Below are 22435 nucleotides of genomic sequence, written 5' to 3'. Positions count from 1 at the left end.
GTTCACTGTAACTTTTCTGATGGAGAGTCCTTCAAATGCTATTCTCCGTGAAATATTAAACATTTCTATCATCATGGAGACCAAACCAGGCCAAGTTACAGGTCAGATCTGTGGAGAGGCAGACATTCACAGTAAAAATGCTTGTTTTTCTAGGTAGTTTTTGAGCTGTAAAATTACATGTAACTGAATAAATATAAGGTAGAGCTGTTTAATGTCACACTGTGGAACATTCTAGACATATCCATAGAAACAACAGCACACCTTTAACCTTGTTTCCTGGCTCAAATCAACCTGAGTTTATTGATTAGGGAAGGTTGTGAGTGGTAAACAGAAGTGATGCCAGCTTTTTATTTTGTAATATTTTGTATCTCTGTCTTACCTGCTGAGGGACCACACTCAAAAATTAATTAGGGCTTTTGTTAAAATCTGGCAGATTCATTTAATAACTCTCTCGGTGTTCATTAAGAGTGGATAGCTGCAGCGGTAGTGAGCTTCAATTTAATTTTTTTTCATTTGTGCTGAACTTGTTATGTGTACCTATGTGGATCACTGTTTCAGAAAACATTGGAGAATGAAGAACGCCCAGAGCAGGGCGTGTGTATGTAGCCAGGCTATTGCCACCTAGTGCCTCCGCTCAATTTCATTTCTCTCCAGCAACTAGGTTAGGAATCGGAATACACTAGACAGTTCGCAAAAACCCTGGAAGTGAGAGTTCGGGCACCAGCCAGTCAGTGAAGAGTCATACATTCTGTGTTGGCAACAATTCCCAAGATCGAGGATTTGAAGCCGGAATAAAGAGAATGTTTGGTGAATTTTATCAAGGGAAAAGATGTTATTGCCCTTCTTCCTATGGGATTTGGGAAAACCTTGATGTACCAGTTAGCCCCATTAGCGGTGCATTACATACATCATGACCAAATAGCAGGGATTGGTTAAATTTAAAAAAGTAACCACCTACCATCGGGCGAACGAAATCTAATGCTGCGAGGTCAGACGGTTTCTACGAAGTGTGTATGGGGGATAGGGGAAAAGAGGAATTAAAAGTAATGGCTTCTTGAATGCAGGAGAAAATAGAATACTAGTACTTTTTGTATGTGTAATGTGCGTGATATGTTTGTATATGTCACTTGTATTGTCTGTTATACAAACATTGACAATTTAAGTGGTGTGTTGCCCCTTTTGTTGAATAAAAAGAAGAAAAAATAATACTGAAACATGCATGAAACACTCTTAACACAACTTTGTATGCATATTTGTGATTTCTCTGCCAGGAATGTTTCACAGTATGACATTAAACAGCTCTATCTTACATTTATTCAATTACAGGTGGTTTTATAGCTCAAAAATACCTAGAAAAACAAACATTCTGACTGTGAGCAGGGTTGCCCCTCCACAGACCTGACCTGAAAAAGCAATAACATTTCCAATGAGAAAAGCATTTGACAGACCGTCCACCAGAAAAGTTACACAGTGCAAATTTAAATATGGCCTAAAATAAGAATGGCAAGTACTGAAGTTGACAAGCAGGTTGCAAAGGTGCTTAGACTCTAGAAACTATTAGTAATGAAAACTTTTTTGGCGGCGGTATTAATATTGTGTGAATCAGATGATGCTCTGAAATTTGGTGGTCGCAGATGAATGCAGTGTTATCAAATCTTACTCAAATCCTAAATAAAGAAATCACACTTGAAGAAGTCTATTTCTGTCCACACAGTTTGTCTTTTGGCAGCAGCGTCAGTGTGCGGTGACACTTCCATCAAATCTGTTAAATCCCACTTCACTGGCAATGGAAAAAAGATGTCAAAGGCACTGCTTTTTCCCCAGAGACATTCCAGACTTAAAGATGCACAAAACTTTGAAATGTACACTTGAGATTAACGCTACGGGTTCAGTACTATGGGTCCAATAGTACCTGTCAGTTGTCTGTAATAGCATACTATGGAATATTCCACGCAAAACAATAATATTTTCAGGGAGACAAGCAGGTGACATATTCTGTAGAAAAGTTACACTGGGTACTTTAAACTGCAGTACTTCTATAAAACTCACCCTCTCTTTTCCACAATCTCTATAACAGCAGTAGAAGCTTTTAACCTTTAAATTTTTTTTCTTTCTATTTCCTCCTCTTTTCACCATATATCAGTCTCTGAATGAATGTCAATGTCACGGTCTTTCTTCATCAGAGTACACTTACCCAGGCCCGTCATGATAATAAATCTAATATTGCTACAGTAAATGCTGAAGTAAAAAGAAAAATGTAGACAATGAATAATATTGAAACCAAAACAAAAAGTAGAATTATCCTCAAAAAATATTCAATGTATAAAATTGTTAAATAATATGAACTGAAATAAATACATTACAGAATGCAACTCTTAAAGGTGCACTGTTTAACTTTTCTGGCAGTGAAGGGTCCATAACCTGCTTGTTTATATGGTCATTGTGCTACCTGGAATGTTGCATAGTATGACATTGAACAGCTCTAACTTACATTTTTTCAACTACAGGTGGTTTTACATTCTGACTGTGAGCGGGGTTGCCTCTCCACAGATCTGACCAGTCTGGGTTGGTCTCCATGACTGTGATTGTATATCATACTGCATTATTTCCAAAAGACACGGAACATGCTACAAAAACACAGACAGGCCACCTATCTCATTTGAACTTTTAAGACATGTTTTGTATAATTTCTAATCTTTTTGTAATGATGTTATTGACTATTTTGTTCCAATATTGCTGGTTCTATTGAATGTTGAAAAGAAAAAGAAACAGGCTACATTTAATGTCCAAATAGGCAACTTATGGATCCTTTTTTTGCTGGTTCACTGACTGTTTTTCATTGCTTAAAACTTGAGTAATACTAATTGTTCAGAGAGACACGATCACTCAGTCAACAATAAAATATCCTCAACAATGCTCAAATCCACCTTTATTTTGTGATTTATGAATAATGTCTATTGACTTGGGTCACGAAGGTCTGTGACTTTTAAAATACGGGTTTCCAGAAAAAAAGTTTGGGAAACACTATCATACTGTGAAACATTCCAGACAAAGCAATAATGTCTCCATGGAGAAAAGCATTTGACGAACCTTACACCAGAAAAGTCACACAATGCACTTTTATGTAGTTAATTTGCACCTATGATGAGTCATAGAAGTTCATAATTCAACCTTTTATAGCTCTCTATCTCTAATCTCTATCGTAGTATGGAAAAATAATCAAAAATTGTCTACTAGTGCAAAGAAAGTGTCCCAACAATAAATAATGAAACCAAAAACTACTGTTCCGTCAATTTAATATAGTGATTGTGGCAGCAGGCCCTATCATTGCTCTATTAATTCATATTTGGCCCTGTACTAGTCCTGGTATAAGTTTAGGTCCAGATTTAGACCCAGGTTTATCCCAGTTTTGTGCCGCATGTGCAAGTGTGTATCCTTGGTTACCATATAATCTTTACTTGCTGCTAATTGCATTTCTCCTGCAACTGCCTTTAATCACATGTATCTTGCACTATGTTAAACTTACCTAATCTAACATAGTAATTACAACTAACCCTTTGGATATCTCTCTAATTTACTCAAATGTTTACTCTTGTGGATTTCAAAGCTCCATAGATGTAAAGTGAGACTCACCTCAACATCTGCGTGCGTGTGCTGGTAGTGGTGGCTAATTACAGTGCAAACAAGACAGAGCCTACATGACCTTTGAACTTGGCCACCAGGAAGTAGCTGTGGGCTGAAAACACCTGAAGAAGATGTCTCATCTGTCCCCTGGGAGAGGTAAGAGTGATATATATATAACAATGTGCTCGAGTAGGAAGCCACTAAACATCTGTCAGCTGCCTATGCTGTCCTCACCGTGCACATGGAAACTATTTAGAGAATGGAAGCAGGGGAGGTAAAAGCTATTAATACGATGCTGTAATTAGAATATTAGTAATGAGCAAGAATTGGGATTTGAGACTTTGAAATATGGTGTGATTTTCATAGGATTTTGAGTCATACCACACGTAATACGTTGTACGTTCTGGAATAATGCATCATTGTAATTTTGTGTACAAGTTTTACAAATCGAAATAGTGGATATGAGAGGTTGATAAGCTGACCATGAATGCAATCAAATCAAACCTAGAGCGTTCCTTCCAGCTAGACCCATACGGGTGTAAATGGGCCAAGTTACAGGTCAGGTCTGTGGAGAGATGAGTCAGCAAAAAGGATTTTGCAATAAAAAAACAAGTATTCAATTGAGAAAAATTATTTTTGCCACCCCATCTGTGAGTATTATCACACTGTAAAATCTGAAAACTTCCAATAGAAGTGGTTCCAGTTTATACTTTGCAGCTGATGTCAACATTCCCTGCGGGTGTGATGAAAACTGGAGGCACTGCTCTGTTTGAAGCTCTATTACAGTTTAAGTTGACTGTCCAGAATTTTGGACATAGGGTCCCATTTCCTAGTTAGCCAGTATTTGCAGAGGTCGTTGGTGCTAGGCTAGTGCATGTCAATGGCCATAGTTAGCCTGCCACTAAAAACAGACTGTCGATGTTAATGTCTGTGTTGATAGAATAATTTAGAAGTAAAACCAACCTTGCATTTGAAGGATTTATGTCTGAGCAGCAGTGAGTTGTACTTCCTGATAGAAAGCTTGGCAGCGGTGGACTGATATATGAGAAAATAGTCCCTAGTGACGATTCATGTGAAGCAAGGTTAGTTTTATTTCAAACATTATTCTATCAGCACATACATTTACATCGACAGTCTGGTGTAATAATAGATTTGCCTTGGGTGCTTTGTGGAGTGGGTAAGATGTTTTTAGTGGCATAGCTATTGCCATTGACATGCACTAGCCTAGCACCATCGACCTCTGCAAATACAAGAACTGGATGGAATATTTTAAAAAGTGTCTCCACACGTCTCCAACACTCTGACTCACTAGAAAATGAGATCCTATGTCCAAAATTCCAGACTGTTCCTTTAATCTGAGCTATAATTTAATTCAATCTGATCAGAAAGAATGGTCTTAACTGGAACTACAACATGAATATTGATCACAAGCTCCTGAAAATATGTTTAAATCCATTTTGTATTTTCTTGTAGTTTTCAGACAATCTTAGAACTTATTTGAGCGTGTTTGCTAATGTGTGCATTGCGTCTCCATAGTAACTGACAAACATTATACCAATACAAACACCACCAGCGTGATGTTACTGCAAAGTATCAATAGTAGGGATAAGTAATTGTACGTAGTTTTAGTGCAGTAATAACAATACCACACATAACAACACACAGCAAACATCTCCGGTCTCTTTGATGCCTTAAACTTCAATAGTAGGTCAGGTCCGTGCCCATTGACCGTTCTTCTCAAAGCATGAATCATTTACACCATTTTTCATTTTTGACATTTGAAAGAAGTAGCCTGCTAGTTCTACCATGACCTGTTTTACTTCCACAATTGAATAAGCATCAGATTAATAACTGTTGGTGTTGATTACCATTATTTATTCAACCCAGTCACCCGCACATCCATATTTCATTAGAGTATGAATAATAATTACAGCATGCGCTAAGATTGAATAAAATGCCATGTCATAGTGTTTATATGCAGGTTTCTTGGATTTTGAAACCCACTTACTGGTATTATTAAAGTTGCATTTTGTGACTTTTCTGTGGAGGGTCATTCAAATTGTTTTCTGCATAGGGATGTTATTGCTTCATTTGGAATGTTTCACAGTATGATATTAAAGATTTCTACCTGCAAGGAGACCAAACCAGACCAAGTTATGGGTCAGATCTGTGGAGAGATAACCCTAGCCTGATTCATCAGCCGGTTTCACTTCATAGAACCTCGGAGCATTAGGATTCATTCTCTAATTTTTTATTTAACCAATCACTGCTGTTTGGTCATGATGTATGTAATGCGCCGCTAACGGGGCTAACTGGTATATTAAGCTTTTCCCGAATCCCGTAGGAAGAAGGGCAATAACATCTTTCCCCTTGATGAAATTCACCAGACATTCTCTTTCTTCTGTCTTTAAATCCTCGATCTCGGGAATAGTTTCCAACACAGAATGTATGGCTTCGTGTACATCCATCTCCACAGCTTTGTTTACTATTGTGCTGTACCACAAAAGGGACCCAGACAGGCGCTTGAGTTTGACATCATGGCTTCACAGCTCTTCACTGATTGGCCGGTGTGTGGTCTACAACTTCGGGGTTCTTGTAAACCGTCTAGTGTATTCCGATTCCTGATCTAGTCGCTGGAGAGAAATGAAATTGAGCAGAGGCACTAGGTGGCGCCAGCCTGGCTAAGACAACCCTGCCCACAGTAAGAATGCCTGTTTTTCTAGGTATTTTTGAGCTATAAAACCACCTGTAATTGAATAAACTGAATAAAGTAGACCTATTTAATGTCATACTGTGGAACATTCCAGGCAGAGCAGTCACATCTCCACGGAGAGAAGCATTTGATGGGCTCTTCTCCAGAAAAAAATTACATAGTGCACCTTTAAAGAGCCCATGATACAGTATTTTCTGATCTATGTTTTAATATAGTTTCCTAATCAAAAACATATCTGGAGTTTGTTTGTTTCATTCACACATGTTTAACACACAAATCTGCATATTTAGAGTTCTTCTCTCAGACAGAAAACACTCAAAATGAAACAATAATATTCAAGATTATGACTGTAATTTCATGTGCAAGATACTTGCTTAATATCCCAAATCATCTCACCTATTGTACTTCCTGCTAAGTCAGTTCTTTATGTTCACATTCTGTTAAAAATAAAGCACAGATTAAAGTCTTAACAAAGCCTCAGATAGAGCAGTGCCTACAGATAGCATCATACCCACAGGAAATGTTGATATCAGCTGCAAAGTATCAATACATGTAGGAATTTTGAGCAATAAAAACATATGTAGTTGTGAAAATAAGATAAGATCAACTTCAATGCCACACTATGGAACACTCGAGGAAAAAGCAAAAACATGTCCATGGAGATGAGAAGATGAAGGCCACCAACCAGAAAAAAGTGACATAGCGTATCTTTAAAAATCACACACAGCATAGTAACAGGGTATAGCAATAAACCCAGTGAAAGCTTTAACTGGGCACTAATTGCAAAGATGTATTGATTTTGATGCAGTTAAGATACATAATAAGATGCAGTGTATGGCTCACAAATGCTTCCCTATAGACACTGCATTGTCTGCTTGCATAATATGATTTACATCGGAAGTGGGGAGACATGAATACAAATGGCCTTCATTCACATTCTGAATGACAATAAGTCCATTCTCAACATTGAATAATGCTAATATTTCGTTCGTCCTCCATCTTTTATGTTGTAGGTCACAGGTGAAGTTGATCCTTAAGGAATTCCCTCATTTTCCGTGACAATACATTCTGCTGTTACTTTCCAAACTTGTTTCACTGTCGACTGGATTTCTTACAAAAAATCTCAAACCATCCAATCAAATGAGTTTATTCTAATGGCCCATGGGAAACAAATAAGATAATTTAGAACAAATTCAAACTCCTCTCAGCAGATTATTAGCATTTTGTGCCTCGCTCATTGATTCTGCAGAATTTCACAAAATGTTTCAATCCTCTGATATATTTTTCCTAAGAGTTTTAAGATTCAGTTTTATTTTCAGTTCAGAATTACAACATATGTTAGCTTGAAAACTGAAATGTAACTAGTTTAGAGAAAAAAATTGATAGTAATCGCCATCAGTTCATCCGTCAAACTGAATGGCAGACGCATCTGTCCAATGATTGCACATTTACTATTATTTACTGCCTGATTAACTTCTAAAAGAAATTCTACTTTGACTCCTACCTGAGTGATATTGTAAGTGACACTCTTAAGGTTTGATTCCTCCCACTGTGAGTGAGTCTACAAGTGACAAAAGCTTTATGTTGACAATATGAAATGATTTAAACATTTGTGTTTCTTGCATCACTCCTTTAGATATGATTTAGTTTGTCTTATTTTTGTGTCTATCCTTTGAAACTACCAAATTCCTTCCGTGTAGCTTCAAATTCTAAATCGGATGTGGCCTTACAGTCCCTCTATAAGTTACTCTTGCTTAAGTAATACTTTTCTGCTTTAAGGTGAGTAATTCCTTGGACCACTACTTTGCACTTTTACTTTTATTCAATTTTATTAAATTTTATTCTGAAGTAACATTACTCCTACTTTTTTTTTGCAGTTTTGTACAATTTTTGACTACTCTGCCACCTCTGCAGTTGTCATGTTCAATATCATAATAAAAGATTACAGGAAATCATCTTTGTTATACAACATTAAATCGAATTCTCATAAACTATCAACACTTTGTCCACCTTTAATCATAAAAGTGATATGCAGATGCCCATTAAAAACCAGCATTAGAGGATCTGTCTTAGATTTTGACTGCGACGTTATAGAAAAAGTCCTCCCTCTGATCTCCACGCCTTCAAAGTCTCATCACACATACCACCATTTGACAGCCCCCTAATGAGGCTAATTTTAGCATTTTGTTGAGTTCTGTGGAAAGAATCAGACAGGAAATTGCTGCCTTAAGGAACATTTTAACCCCAGTGTGTGTGCGTGGTGACGGCGGTGGGCACGTTAGCCACATCTCAACATGAGCCAAGTTAGAGCCTATGGAAATAATGAGCGGGTCAGCTAACAAGTATCCTGCCATAGCCCGCTGCAGTACGATTAGCAGATAGTAGACGAGATAGGGGTCCTTTCGCTAACACAAGCATTTAACGTAATTAGATGTCCAGGAGAGAAAAGTATACGGCGATGAAGGGTGTGTCTTTTCACATCGACGTCAGAATGCGAGTCATCCGAACGTGTGGGAGGGAAGTCATACTCTAGGTTAATATTAGAGACAATGCAAGAATTAATTATGGGTTTAATGACTGTAAGTTCACACTCGGAGGATGTCTGTGGTGTATAGCCTTAATGAAATGTGAATGGTGATTATACCTAAAGAATGGAGGAAACGAGTTGTTCTCTGGATGTTGTCTCTGTCAGATGTCTCTAAGAGGAAGAATCTGCTTTGACTTATGATCAGTAATAATATTTGTCTGTGTTTATTTCAGTTTAAATTTCATATCTGTAGGTGGTAAATCTGATCTGTGTTACAGAAAGGCCTATCGTCTAAATGAACAAAGCTGTTTTGTAAAGTGAAGTGAGACTAAAAAACCCAGATTAATACACCTTATTAAGCTTATGTAGGAGTACATTATCAGTATAACACACTCATTTGTTTCATATTGAATCACTGATGAGAAATGGCTTCAACTTTTTATTTTGGTTTGTTTTATTTTACCATTATTTAAAAAATGTAATTAATGGGACATTATTCCTCCTAAAATGAGTATTATAATATATACATATGCATATAGCTGTAAGACTCCAATGCTCAGCCCACAAGCCTATGTCACTCCACACAGTTCTTCATAAATATACAAAAACATGAAACAAAACTGTAGACAACTGGTATGATGTGCAGTAGTTTCAGTAGCGGGATGAACCATGATTGTGTTGTGATGGCGCTCTGAAGGGGGAGTGAGTTTACATGGAGAGCAAAGAGAGGTGAGAGTGAGGGCCTGTTTACACGAGAACACACGGGTAAAAATTGCATAATATTTTACTAGAAGTGCTTTTTGCTTAGACGGTGACGGCCTTTTTGGGGTGTAAAAATGCAAAAATCTGAAACCACCCTCCAGAGTGGAAAAGTTGAATATGCTCCACCGTAGTGTTTTCGTCTACACTGCCCAAGACGCAAAACTCTGATCATGTTGCGTATGCGTTTACGTCACATAAACAAACATGTCAGATCATTTCCATGTGTCAGACCTTCAAGCTGTCCTGGCAGCTCTAATAAACTTACAGGAGGCATCCCAACAAATATACTGAATATGCAGAGATACTATTAGTGAACAGAGAAGGATCTGCAATTACCTCTGTCAAATTCTGGATACATCAGTTTGTTGCACGCGAGCCAGACAGCTATGGACGAGACCTGGGAGAATCAGTCGATGGTGGGACAACTTTGTGAAAGGAGTAGCTGATGAAAATGCATGGCGTGGAAATTTCTGTATGTCCAAAGATGTGAATTCCACACACTTTCGCGTCACCGTATGCACGCAGATTTCCTTCCAAAAATGCATGTCTATACGCAGAATAAAAAGTGAAGATCTTTGGTTCAGACCTATAAAAAACCCATGAAACCTATAAAATAATATGTTGTTTTTGGCAAATATAGCATTTTCAAAACAAGGCGGTTTCTACAGTATGTCTTTAAATGTTCAGTATACTCCTATAGACATTCCAAGACACATCCATTTTGACCCTACTTCATTCATATGTTCCGTGGTTTAAACATTATATTCCAAACAGATTTGCTCTGCTGATATAAACAGAATGAATCACTTACTTCGAGAACATTGCATTTGAATCATCTGTGTACTCAAGGAAATGTAAAATGACATCTGCACCTTTTCTCTCTTTATGAGTCATAGAGTAAAAATATTGCAGTGCCAACAATTGAGAGAATTTACCAGAGCAGCGGGTGTCTGGATCTCCATCTCTGCTGTCTGCTACTGCTTTACTGCTGTGGAGAGAAGGAGAGGGGGCACAGGCTGGGATATGGGCGAGAGGGAGAAGGAGGGAGGGAGAAAGAGAGAAAGGGAAAGGGACAGCCCAAAACTCAAGGATGACTCACCGATCAGTGTAGAAGAGTTGTTCTGAAGGTAACTTTTGCTTTGTCAAAATTTGCACTTGGTTTATGTCACAGTGATCTTTAAATTAGTCAGTGAGTGTACAAGAGTGTGTATTGTTCCTCTTTAAAAGCTCTAACTGCGTCATTTTCTTCACCAAAGTAATTCCAACAAGACAGAGTACGCAAACCTGCCCCAAAGCCCTAACCTTTACTAAATGAGGCTCCCTGTTGCTATGAGGATGATGTGTTTGCTTTACCTGGAATGCTCCACAGTATGACATTAAAGTTATCATGCTTCAGATATGTTGCTATAGCTCAAAAACACCTTGAAAAACATGCATTCTTACTGTGAGTGTCACCTCTCCAGAGATCTGACCTGTAACTTGACCTGGGAGCTGTCACCTGCTTGTGTTAGTGGAGATACATGAGTTGAATGCTATAGTGTGGAACATTCCAGACAAAGCGATTACCCTGTGTGGCCATAAGCAGGTGATGGACCAACCACCAGGAATGTTACATTTAAAGTGGAAATAATATATTGTCCAAAAAAAAAAAAGAAGCATACTCTAATGTAATCAAAATATTTCCAATCAAATCACTTGCTGATATCTTATATCTTTGTTGGTTGGTTTGCTGAATGATTTGGCAGAAGAAATAATGAAGTCATGGACAGTGTTACAAGGGGAAGAACCATTAACCAGTAACCATTTTGAACTCTGTGTGGAGTGTGTGGTGTGTGATAGTCAAACTGATAACCATGTAATGAAATGTGTTGAGATGAGATATAAAAAGGCACATTGGCAGGCCAGGGTGAAGGAGTGGGGTGAGTGAGGGAGACCAGAGCAGCCCACCTCTGTGGTTCTAGGGGAGGGGCCACAGGAACCCTAGCCCCACTTATAATCTGATTGACCCCTGAGGTGCCCCTGCTCTGTCAATCAACTGACGAGAAGAACAACCGGAGAATTCAATGATCCCTGATGCAATTCCACCCCCAAATTTTTAGGGGCAGTAGATGTATTGCATCAGTACATCTTAATGGGAGAAGAAACAGACCTGTGGATGGCTTTTGTTTACTGTCTACGCTTGTATTTGCACCGTACTGAATTAATGGCCCCTGTTTTAGAAAAATCCTAGAACTGCCAGTGCATGCCGGCTGGAGGGTCAATCCATAGCTCAGTTTAGACTGTGCAAAACATAGTCTCTAAACCTCTAAACACATCTGACCTGTTATGTGGTCCAATTTGCCTCCATGGAAATAGACGTTAAAGGGCTCATATTATGCTATTTTCTCATCTATTATATTACCTATATTTCCTCATCAAAAACATATCCAGAATTGTTTTGTTTCATTTACAAATTTTACACACACAACCTCTGCATATTTAGGCTGTGTTCTTCTCTCACACAGAAAACTCTGTTCGACCTTGTTATGTCATGGCGTGCAGGAAGTGCTCCCCTGTGTTTTTATATAACACATACAACTTCACCAGTGTTTGGATATTTTTAGCCCTGGAATTTCCCGTCTCTGCTAAACAAAAGGTAAAAGATAGCTGTTAACTTAAAAACTACAGCTTCATGACATCACGAGGTGGAACAGAGCTTTTTGAGCTTTGGAGATGTAAACAGCCAAATAATGCAGGGTTATAAAAACACGTGAATGAAACAAAACACAATTCCAGGTATGTTTTTGATTATGTTTTTGATGAGGTAACAATTTTGCATAATACAGAAACTTTAAGTTTAATGCCATACTGTGGCACATTCTCTGCAAAATAATAACATCTTCATGGAGACAAACAGATGGCTTACATAGCCCCAGAAAAGTTCCATACTGCACACACTAAAATAGTCTAAGTGCATTTTCCCACTGAAATCAGGAGGAGGGATAACTTTATTTTCAGTATCAAAGACTGTTTAGAAGCCTATCATTGTTTAGTGCTAATCTAATCCTGTCTCTGGTGGATTAGTTGAGTTGTTCAGTAAGACTCTTAAAATCATAATGAAGCTCATTAGTGGAGCTGTGTATTCTGTCCATTTCCCCTCTGCAGCTCAGACTGTACGCTGCACTAACAAGCATCCACAAGCTCGGTCTTAATATAGAAAATAAAAGCAGGGTTCTTATAGTTGGAGGCGAGGATTACACTGACTGTTGATCCTTCACTTACAGTATTAAGCTGAATGAATGAACTACAAATAGTCTCATCAGTGCTGATCAATATACTGTCTCCCTTCGGTGCAGCTTATTTCAACTATGTCAACAAGCCAGCTTCTTCATTTGCTGAGTAGGTGGGTTCAAAACAAGATGACTGTAAAGAGTGATGGATCAGTGATGGGTCAATGATAACTTGGGTATGACACTATGAGACGTATCACTGCAAGATAAGCATGAGATATTAACTTTGACCATATGGAGTCAGTTAAAAATAGTTGGAACTTCTTTTCAGTCTTCCCAGAGTGTGAATGTGGAGTAAATGAATAACAGCCTAGTATAAAGCAGTGTGAGGAGTTGAGAAGAAAGCTATTTAAATCTGAATCTAATCTTCCATCTTCCAAGTTTTCCATAAACTAATATATAAGACTAACCTTCCACAGCAAGATGGATTCTCATATTTGTGAGAATATGTGTGAGTTCACAAACTCAAGAGAATCCTTCTTGACATACTCCCACTGTAAGGTTCAAATTCACCCAGCAGCGGGCCGACCATTCACGGAGTATCACTGAGGTTTGTGCAGATGCCAAAGGTGAAGCGCCCTAACAAACCAAATTTTAGACTATTTTGTTTGTCAAAAACGTGCAGAAGACAGGTGCCTTGTGCTTGTGTGGACAATATTCACAATGTGTTCCAGATTGATAAAGGTGTTACAACTCAATTCAGAGTGCAAAACATATCAATCAATCATCAATCTGGCATGAATAAGGTTATTATAGAGCTTTAGCCCAGCAGGATTTGAGTGTGTGTGTTTTTTTGAGTGTGTGTGGTTTTGAAATTGCTAAAGAAGTACTTGTTGTTGCCAGATGGTGCATTGGGTGAGACTCTAAGCTTAGTAACACAGAGACAAATGCTTTACTATACTATAAAACAACAAAGGCCTATCTGCTGCTATACTCTAATGCAAGGGTCCCCAATCTCCAGGCTGGGGGCCGGTACCGGGCCGTGGGTCATTTGGTGCCAGGCCGCAAAAGCGTGAACTCCCCCCTCCCATACACCATGTGAACCGTCCCTCTTCCTGAACACTGTGAGGACCACACCTCTAAACCAGAACTAAAACCAGGACTAAACCAGAACTAAAACAAGGTCTAAAACAGGTCTAAAAACAGGTCTAAAATAGGGTATAAAACAGGTCTAAAATCAGGACTAAAACAGGATTTAGCCAGGACTTAACCGTGCCACGTGGACAGCACACCGGCCTCCAGCCCCAACGAGAAATACTGACAGATATAAAACCGGCATAAAAAAAGGTTGGGGACCACTGCTCTAATAGTACCAGCGCTGGAAAGGGTTTATACAGCAGTTTTATCTGGGCACTGTCAAATAATTCATTGATGCAATTAAACAAGAACAGAGATTACAACTGCCCGAAAGACATTGTAGAAATGTTGGAACTTGAACAATACTAAAATAAACCAAGAATCTTAGCAGAACTACAAATCAGCACTCCACAAGAACTCCACACTCCTTCCTAACAACAGCAAAACAAGGCAGGGAACCACTAAAGGGGTTTGTCCCAAAGTTTGAAACCCCCTGCTCTATATGGCTCCTTCCTCTAAACCTGTTTACATCCACTAACATATACCGCCGGGCTTATGTTTTGTCAGCTTATCGCTAATGACTTCTTGCAGCAAAGCGGACTAATGAATGTCAGTGTCGTAGGTACTGGCGCTGAGCAGGTGTGGGAGATAATGAAATATAAACTGCAATCCTCTGCAAGTTATTCTGGTCCACGAGGGATGTTTTTCTATCCTTTTGGTGAAAGTAGAAGCGCCAATTACATGTGTTTTATGTCTTTAATATCACGTTTTCATTAAATCTCATATAGATCCCAGGTCATATCCGCAGACAACATTTAGCTTCTCAGAGCGGCCATACCTGGGCATGTTTTGAATGGTCAATAGCTCCGAAGTAATTTGATTTCTTGATCCTTTTGGTCGGCGATCAGCTCCAGCATTCATCTGTGGTAATGACATCAAAACAATTCTATGGCAACAGAAATCGACTTATGCGGTTTTCATTTTTGTAAAGGAGAGACGAATCAATCTAGCCAGTAATGCAATTCTCTCCCAGGCTGAGGTTATGCTACTGTAAAACTGAACCACAAAGATACTGAGGCTCTATATTCTAATCACATCTTTTAATTTATACTTCTTATACTTCTTCTCATTTTTCACAATCACATTACCGGGGCACAACATCTCTACTTGCGTGGTTTCTATTTTGTTATATTTTATGAAAAGGTCAAGGATGTGTTATGGATACTTACTTGATGTTTGTGGGATGGGACTACTACAGACAATATTCTATCCATAAGTAAAGAAAGACATTATTATTTAACTTTTCTTTTCTGCCTCTGCAGAACTGACCTGCAGCATGAGCTGGTGGTGTCTGTTGCTTCTTTCCATGGAGACACATTTAATTCACAGTCTTTTCGTTTTTATTCATTGCTACTTTCATTTGTTTATTCATTTAATCATCTGTCGTTTGTCATATAAAGCATAACTATCGCTAGTATATTTGTGTTCTAATCCTGAGATCAGCAGTTTGATGTTTGCTACTCTCTTTGTGTCCTTGTGCAAGACACTTCAAATACTATACGCACATCGTATCCTTTTTATCTTTTCAATCTATTGTGAACCTCACATCCAATACATAATAACATTACCTTTACAAGACGTTAACACGCTGTACTAATAGTTCCTTCTGACAGAATCCTCTTTTTTAACATGAACGTGTGCTTTGATTGTGACATGAAATGGCACGTCACATTTGGAGTCAATTAGGCGTGCAGCTTTTCGCAGTCTGACAGCTGAAGCACACTTGTTAATGGACTCTTTGGCCGGAGGTGATGACCTAATTAAAACCAAAGGAAGTGCTCATGTGTGGCTTTAACCAAAACAATGCTCACTCAGTCAGTCAGTCAAACAGCTACTGCAGCAACTAGGCGAGAGATTTATATTGGCAGTGGAATCTATGATAATGTGGTATAGAGTCACAAATTCACACTATCACTGGGGGGTCCACCTTCTGCTTGTATCCATGGAAAACAGGTGGGGAGTTTGTTGAGACATAGGAGGGTTCTATAATTTTGTTGTTTTTCTATGATAATCTTGAATTGAATCTTGAAATCTTGAATCTTGAAATCTTGAATCTTGAAATCTTTAATCTTGAAATTTTGAATACTGAAATCTTGAATCTTGCATCTTGAAATCTTGAAAATTTAATTCTGAAATCTTGAATCTTGGATCTTGAAATCTTGAACTTTTGAATACTGAAATCTTGAATCTTAAAATTTTTAATCCTGAAATCTTGAATCTTGAATCTTGAAATGTTTCATGTTGAAATCTCGAATCTCGAATCTTGACATCTTGAATCTTGAAATTTTGAATACTGAAATCTTGAATCTTGGATCTTGAAATTTTTAATCTGGAAATCTGGAATCTCAAAATCTTGAATGTGACTGTTAAATCAGTAGGCAGTTTATTTCTCATTAATCCACAGCCTCAAGTGGATGAACAGAGGGGCTCCAGCCTACAACTCCTTCCATATATCATGGAGCTAGATTACTTTTCCTGGGATATTCCACAGTATGGCATAAAACATGCTTGAAAAACGTGCTATGAGCAGCGTCAAACCTCCACAGACCTGACCTCTGACTTGACTTAGTGACACAACTATCTTGATCCTTACACTGCATTTATTGAATTGCGAGTGTTTTATAACTCAAAAGCATGTTGTGTGTATCACTGTGTTTAAGTAAGATATACTCTGACATTGTTCACCTGCTCTAGTGATAAAAAAAAACATTGCCGACAGTCCATAAGAGGAATAAATCAAAGGTACTGTGTCTTATCGATTTGTTGGAATGACGTTCCAAATGCTCACGAGAAAACCTACATCTGTTTAAGAAAACATGAGTGTGTCCCATAGACGTCATTCAGGGGCCTTTGCGGTATTCTATAGAAATATAATGAAAGCTGTGTTCACAACACATTATATTTACTTCACAGAAAGGATGTATGCATTTACGCCTAGCATGAATAAAACACCTGCCACGTTGAATATATGTTGATCTATTGTTATCACGTTAAAACAGACCTATATATGTAAAGCAACGCATTTTTTACCAATGAGCAAGAAGTGTGAGATAAGGATTGAATAAGTGATTTGTCACTAGTTGTGTAAATGTAATAGTTTTAATTGGATTTGTGTCAATAAATGTAACCAGTTGTTATCATTGCAGATTATTCTTGCACTATTTTTGCTTGAGTGAAGTCCCCACAGGAATCCATGTATAAGTATTGGATAATGAAGATGGTGGAGTTGAGGCAGATGCAGTGTCTATATTTAGATGAATAATCCCTAGTTTTAATTGGCAGCATAGAGGAATTATGGCCGTCTGGGTGCTTGAAGCTAGAGAGTAAACAACAGTAACAGTGAGAAATAGTCAAGCGGAAATATATTAAAAGCGCATAATATATAACTGCCAAATCCTGAAGGCATCAAAAATGTATCTTTTTTTCACTCAAGTTTTTATTTCATTTTCTTTTCTCTAATTATAAGATAATAAAAATGTATTTTGATATTAATGTCTTGAACATAAATTAGGCTGACTTTTCATTTTAATTTGAATGTCCTATTTTATGCAAAACTGAGTCTTATGAGTTTTAAGCCATGTTATAATGTTGTTACCTCAGCAAAAACATACCCAAAGGTGTAGTCCAATGACGTTCATTTGGTCTTCTGATAATTTATGCTATTAAGTTCTTATTTCAGACCAAGAGTTTGTTTTGACACTTGACAAGAGGCAGTCGAAAGAAGGAAACATGCCCACGGAACTGTCAATCAGAACAAGGGGAGCTTTTTTACTCTCACACACTCTGTCATTCTGACTCCTCCGGTAGGAAGACAAAGGAAGGATTATAGAGTGTCTGAGAGTAAAATAAGCCCTCTTGTCCGTTGGTAGTCCCGCAGGCACATTTCTGTATTTTGATTGCCTTTTTAATCCAGCGTCGATGTTTGTGGTCCTGTGTCCCAATGATTTTTGCTCCATTCCAGTCCATAATGTGGTTCTCTCTCCAAAACCTGTTTAAATCATCTGATTGTACACGTCACAGCAACATCACATGACCACTCTAAGGAAGACCGCTAGTGATCAGTCAAAACTGTCAGATACAAAAACAAACTCTTGGTCTGAAAAAATAACCTAATAACATATACCCAGAGTTGTGTTTTGTTTCATTCACACATGTTTGAGCAAACCTTTATTATTAGTCTGTCTACATCTCCAAAACCAAAATACTCTGTCCCTGTTGCACCTTGTGATATCATGTAGTGGTAGTTTTCAAATGAACCACTATCTTTTACCTTTTGTTCAGAAGAGATACTCGATTCCAAAACTGAAATCCTCCAAATAATTCTAGTGACGGTGTATGGAGTTTAAAAGCACATGACATCACAGCGTGTTTTTTGTTTGAGAGAAGAACTCAGCCTAAATCTGCAAGGTTTGTGTGTTAAACATGTGTGAATGAAACAAAACATAACTCCAGATATGTTTTTCATGAGGAAACAACATTATAACATAGCTCAGAAAACAGCGTAATATGGGCCCTTTAAAATAATCTGTATCAACTACCATCAGTCACTTATATGGATGCCAGTGGACAGATTGCATTGGTCAGAGCATACTATATATTTGACCCATTCTATTACTTGAAATGCTCCCGACTACTTCACCCTAATGATGGCAAAGTGATATTTATTCTTCGATTAGAAAGATGAGTGCTTCAGTGGGTGGATCAAGTGTCAGGTCAGGTTTTCTTCAGGAGGATGGAAGTAAAAAAAAAAAAAAATCAGACTGCATTAAAGGGCCTATATTATGCTATTTTCTGATCTATGTTATAATGTTGCTTCCTTGTGAAGAACATGCTGCTGTGTTTTGGTTCATTCACACACATGTTTAACCTACAAACCCTCTGGAGATGTAGACATGCTAATAATAAAGGCTTACTCCAAGATGTGTGAACGAAACAAAACACATCTCCAGGTATGTTTTTGAGGAGGTAACAACATTCTAACATGGCTTAAAGCTCACAAGAGACAATTTTTGCATAATATAGAACCTTTAAAAGTTCATTCGAGTTCAACAGAGGCCTGTATGACTTGTAGCATGTACATTTTTGGAGACTCGCAACCACCCGCACCCGCGCATTACAGCACCACACCTGCCTGTTAACTCGTAATTATATCAAAATTAAACCTGAAATTAAATGCCAGACTTTTGTACCGCACACGCCACAGATTGAACCAAGACTAAACCAGGACTAACCCAGAACTAACCCAGGACTAACCTAGGACTGATTCCAGGACTGAACCAAGAGGACTAAACCAGACCTGAATTAGAACTAAAACAGGACTAAACCAGAACTGAACCAGGACTGAATGTCAGGACAGGCTTTGAGGTGCACCCACAGAGACCGTCAGGGGGACCGCGGGCAAAAGGACTGGCTCAGAGCTCCGCGTCTCATGGAGGTAAGCACAGCCGTTGCCCGATTGCGCTTTGTGGACACCCTGCTGCATGGGCTCAGGGTTCTCTCTCTTATGTCCAAGATTAGTCCTGGTTTAGACCTGTTTAAGTCCTGGTGTAGTCCTTGTTTAGTCCTGATTTAGTTCTGACCCGCCCGTGTGTAATCACTACCTGCCCGTAAAATTTCAGAACGTTAAAACACGTCTGTTTCAGTAACTATTTGCCCGTAGTCGTTGGGCAGAACTCTGACATGGAGTGTCAGAGCCTGAACTCCTGCTGTGTGTTAGAGTTTACATAATTTAGAGTTTAAATAACTTTGTAGAAATATCTTACATAAGTGTCCACCTGCTGTCTACAAAAGTGTCCACCTGCTGTCCTAATACCCCACGGTCTACTTCCAAACCAGCCACTCAGAGCAGAGTCTTGACATCCATCGATACCGAGCATGTGTGAGTGGACAATAGCCCTAATCACTATCGACTGCTCGGTTAGCAGCGCTTTGTACAAACAATTTCTACCTTTGTGTTCAAGTTGCTCACCGTCAAACCCTGCACCTCCTTGACTCTCGAGAGACTAAGTGCTACACCTCCCTCCGACTTCATCCTCCGCTCGTTCCCAACTTTTAATCCAATTTATTAGCAATAATTCCGAAGTCAATAAGATGGAGAAGTAGTCAGCCATTACTCTCAATTACAGCGGATCCGTGATGGACAGACGCTGGAATGGTGTTTGTCACTCTAATATTGTCCTGTGGCTCGGAGGGATGGCAATTACACAGAGCAAGTACAGAGGTGGAAGAGGGGGCCGTCAGTTGTGGTCAGGAGAGTTGTTACTTCAAAATGTTATTACGCTCAAATGACAGCCAAGTTAAAGTGGAAAATAATAGGGTGTGGATGTGAAAAAGGAACTGCTTGCTTGTTTTTGATGTATGAAAAGAAGGGAATATACTGTGGAGCATACGTAGGGCTGATTTTATTACTTCATAGTTGTTTTTTACTTGTTTTGTTGTTGTTTTTTACTCATTTAAAGGTCCTGTATTACACTAAATTGACTCTTTTGAGCTTTTAGACATGTTAGAATGTTTTTACCTCATCAAATTCATACCTAGAGTTGTGTTTTGTTTCATTCACACACATTTGAGTAATCCTGCATTATTAATCTGTTTACTTCTCTGCAAAATTCTCTGTTGCTCTGTTTAGTAGAGACAGGAAATTCCAGGGCTGAAATGATCCATTTGATTTTAGCGAAGGTGTAGGAAGTTTAAAAGGTCCATATTACACTATTTTCTGATCTATGTGATGATGTCGTTACCTCCTCAAAAACATAACTGGAGTTGTGTTTTATTTCATTTACACATGTTTAACACACAAATTCTTCATATTTCGACTGAGTTCTTCTCTCAAACAGAAAACACGCTACGTTGTGATGTGATGTGTTAATACAGGAAGTGCTCCACTGTGTTTTTAAACTCCATACATCTTCTCTAGAATCATTTGGATGATTTCAGCTCTGGAAATGGTAAAAGGCAGCTACATGAAAACTACTGCTTCATTGCATCACAAGGATTTTGAGGTTTTGAGCTAGGGCAGATTAATAATACAGGATTACTCAAACGTGTGTGAATGAAACAAAACACTCTGAGTATGTCTGAGCATGCCCTGATGAACAACATCTTGCTGGTCGAACCCGTTGGCGTTCCTCCATGTAATAACGGACTTTCAGTCAGTGTGCCTCCGGTTTGTACCTCGACTTCCACATTTTTTGTAAGGGCTACATTTTGTTAACATTTCAAGTTAACCCACAACACCTGCACTGCTACTTTTTGACTTTTTAATGACCCATTGAAGCACTCTACCTCTTCTTTTCATCTGAGTATGCTTTGATGAGGTAACAACATTCAAACATGTCTTAAAGCTCACAGGAGTCAACTTTGCATAATATGGGACCTTTAAAAACACAGTAGAGCACTTCCTGTATTACCACATGACATCACAAGGTAGAACAGAGAGTGTTTTGCTTGAGATAAGAATTCAGCTTTAATATGATGCCTTGTGTTGTGTGTGAATGAAAACAAAACAGAACTCCAGGTAGGTCCATGTTTTTCATGAAGAAACGACACTGTAACATAGATAAGAAAATCACATAACATGGACACTTTAACCAACCACTTCTAATAATATCATAAGGAAAGACTGTTAGAAGCAAAGTAAAGATGTATTAGCAGAGCGCTGGTCGGGTTAATGAATCTTGGTGCCTTTCCTGGTTCTGGTAATGGACACGTGTGTGAGAGATGCGTGGAGCAGACAGGAGCGTAGGTGGATGTTTGTAGGGATCCGGCTGGGTGGAGGAGCGAGGCTAGCTTTGATGCTCTATAGTAAATGAGCTACAGTGGATAGTACAGGCAGAACTCACAGTGGGGAGCGGAGACCAGCCCAACCAAAAGGCCACGGGCTTGACCTGAAATCCTCTGATTCTTCTGCCAGGGTACATAACATGCGCAGATATATTTAGCATGTGGTCGCTAGTTCGCATCTGAAGAAAAATCATCAGTTCATTAGGGTATTATAGGCAGGTGCTCTCTTAGCCATTAACGCTTAAAGTTGTACAGACATTGGACGAGGAAATTATCTGAGATCAATGTGGAGACATAAGAACTTGCAGTAAAAATGATGTTGTCATATCTATCAGAGGTGATTAACAAGCCAGAAATTGTAATTAAGTAAGAGTATCAGTGACCTAATTAAGTACTCTTACTTAATACTTAATTCTTAAAGGTCCTATATTATGTGAAATTGACTTGTGAGCCTTAAGCCATGTTATAATGATGTTACCTCTAGTCAAAGACTAGCCTGATTCATCAGCCGGTTTCACTTTGTGGAAACCGCCTGACCTCGCAGCATTAGATTTCATTCACTCGACGGTAGGTGGGTGCTTTTTTTAATTTAACCAATTGCTGCTATTTGGTCGTGACGTA

The sequence above is a fragment of the Boleophthalmus pectinirostris genome, unplaced genomic scaffold (genome assembly GCF_026225935.1).
Source record: "Boleophthalmus pectinirostris isolate CB_2022bp ecotype Guang Dong unplaced genomic scaffold, ASM2622593v1 HiC_scaffold_16, whole genome shotgun sequence".
Classification (NCBI taxonomy): domain Eukaryota; kingdom Metazoa; phylum Chordata; class Actinopteri; order Gobiiformes; family Gobiidae; genus Boleophthalmus; species Boleophthalmus pectinirostris.
The sequence above is the reverse complement of the archived record's forward strand: the minus strand, read 5'-3'. Positions refer to the sequence as shown.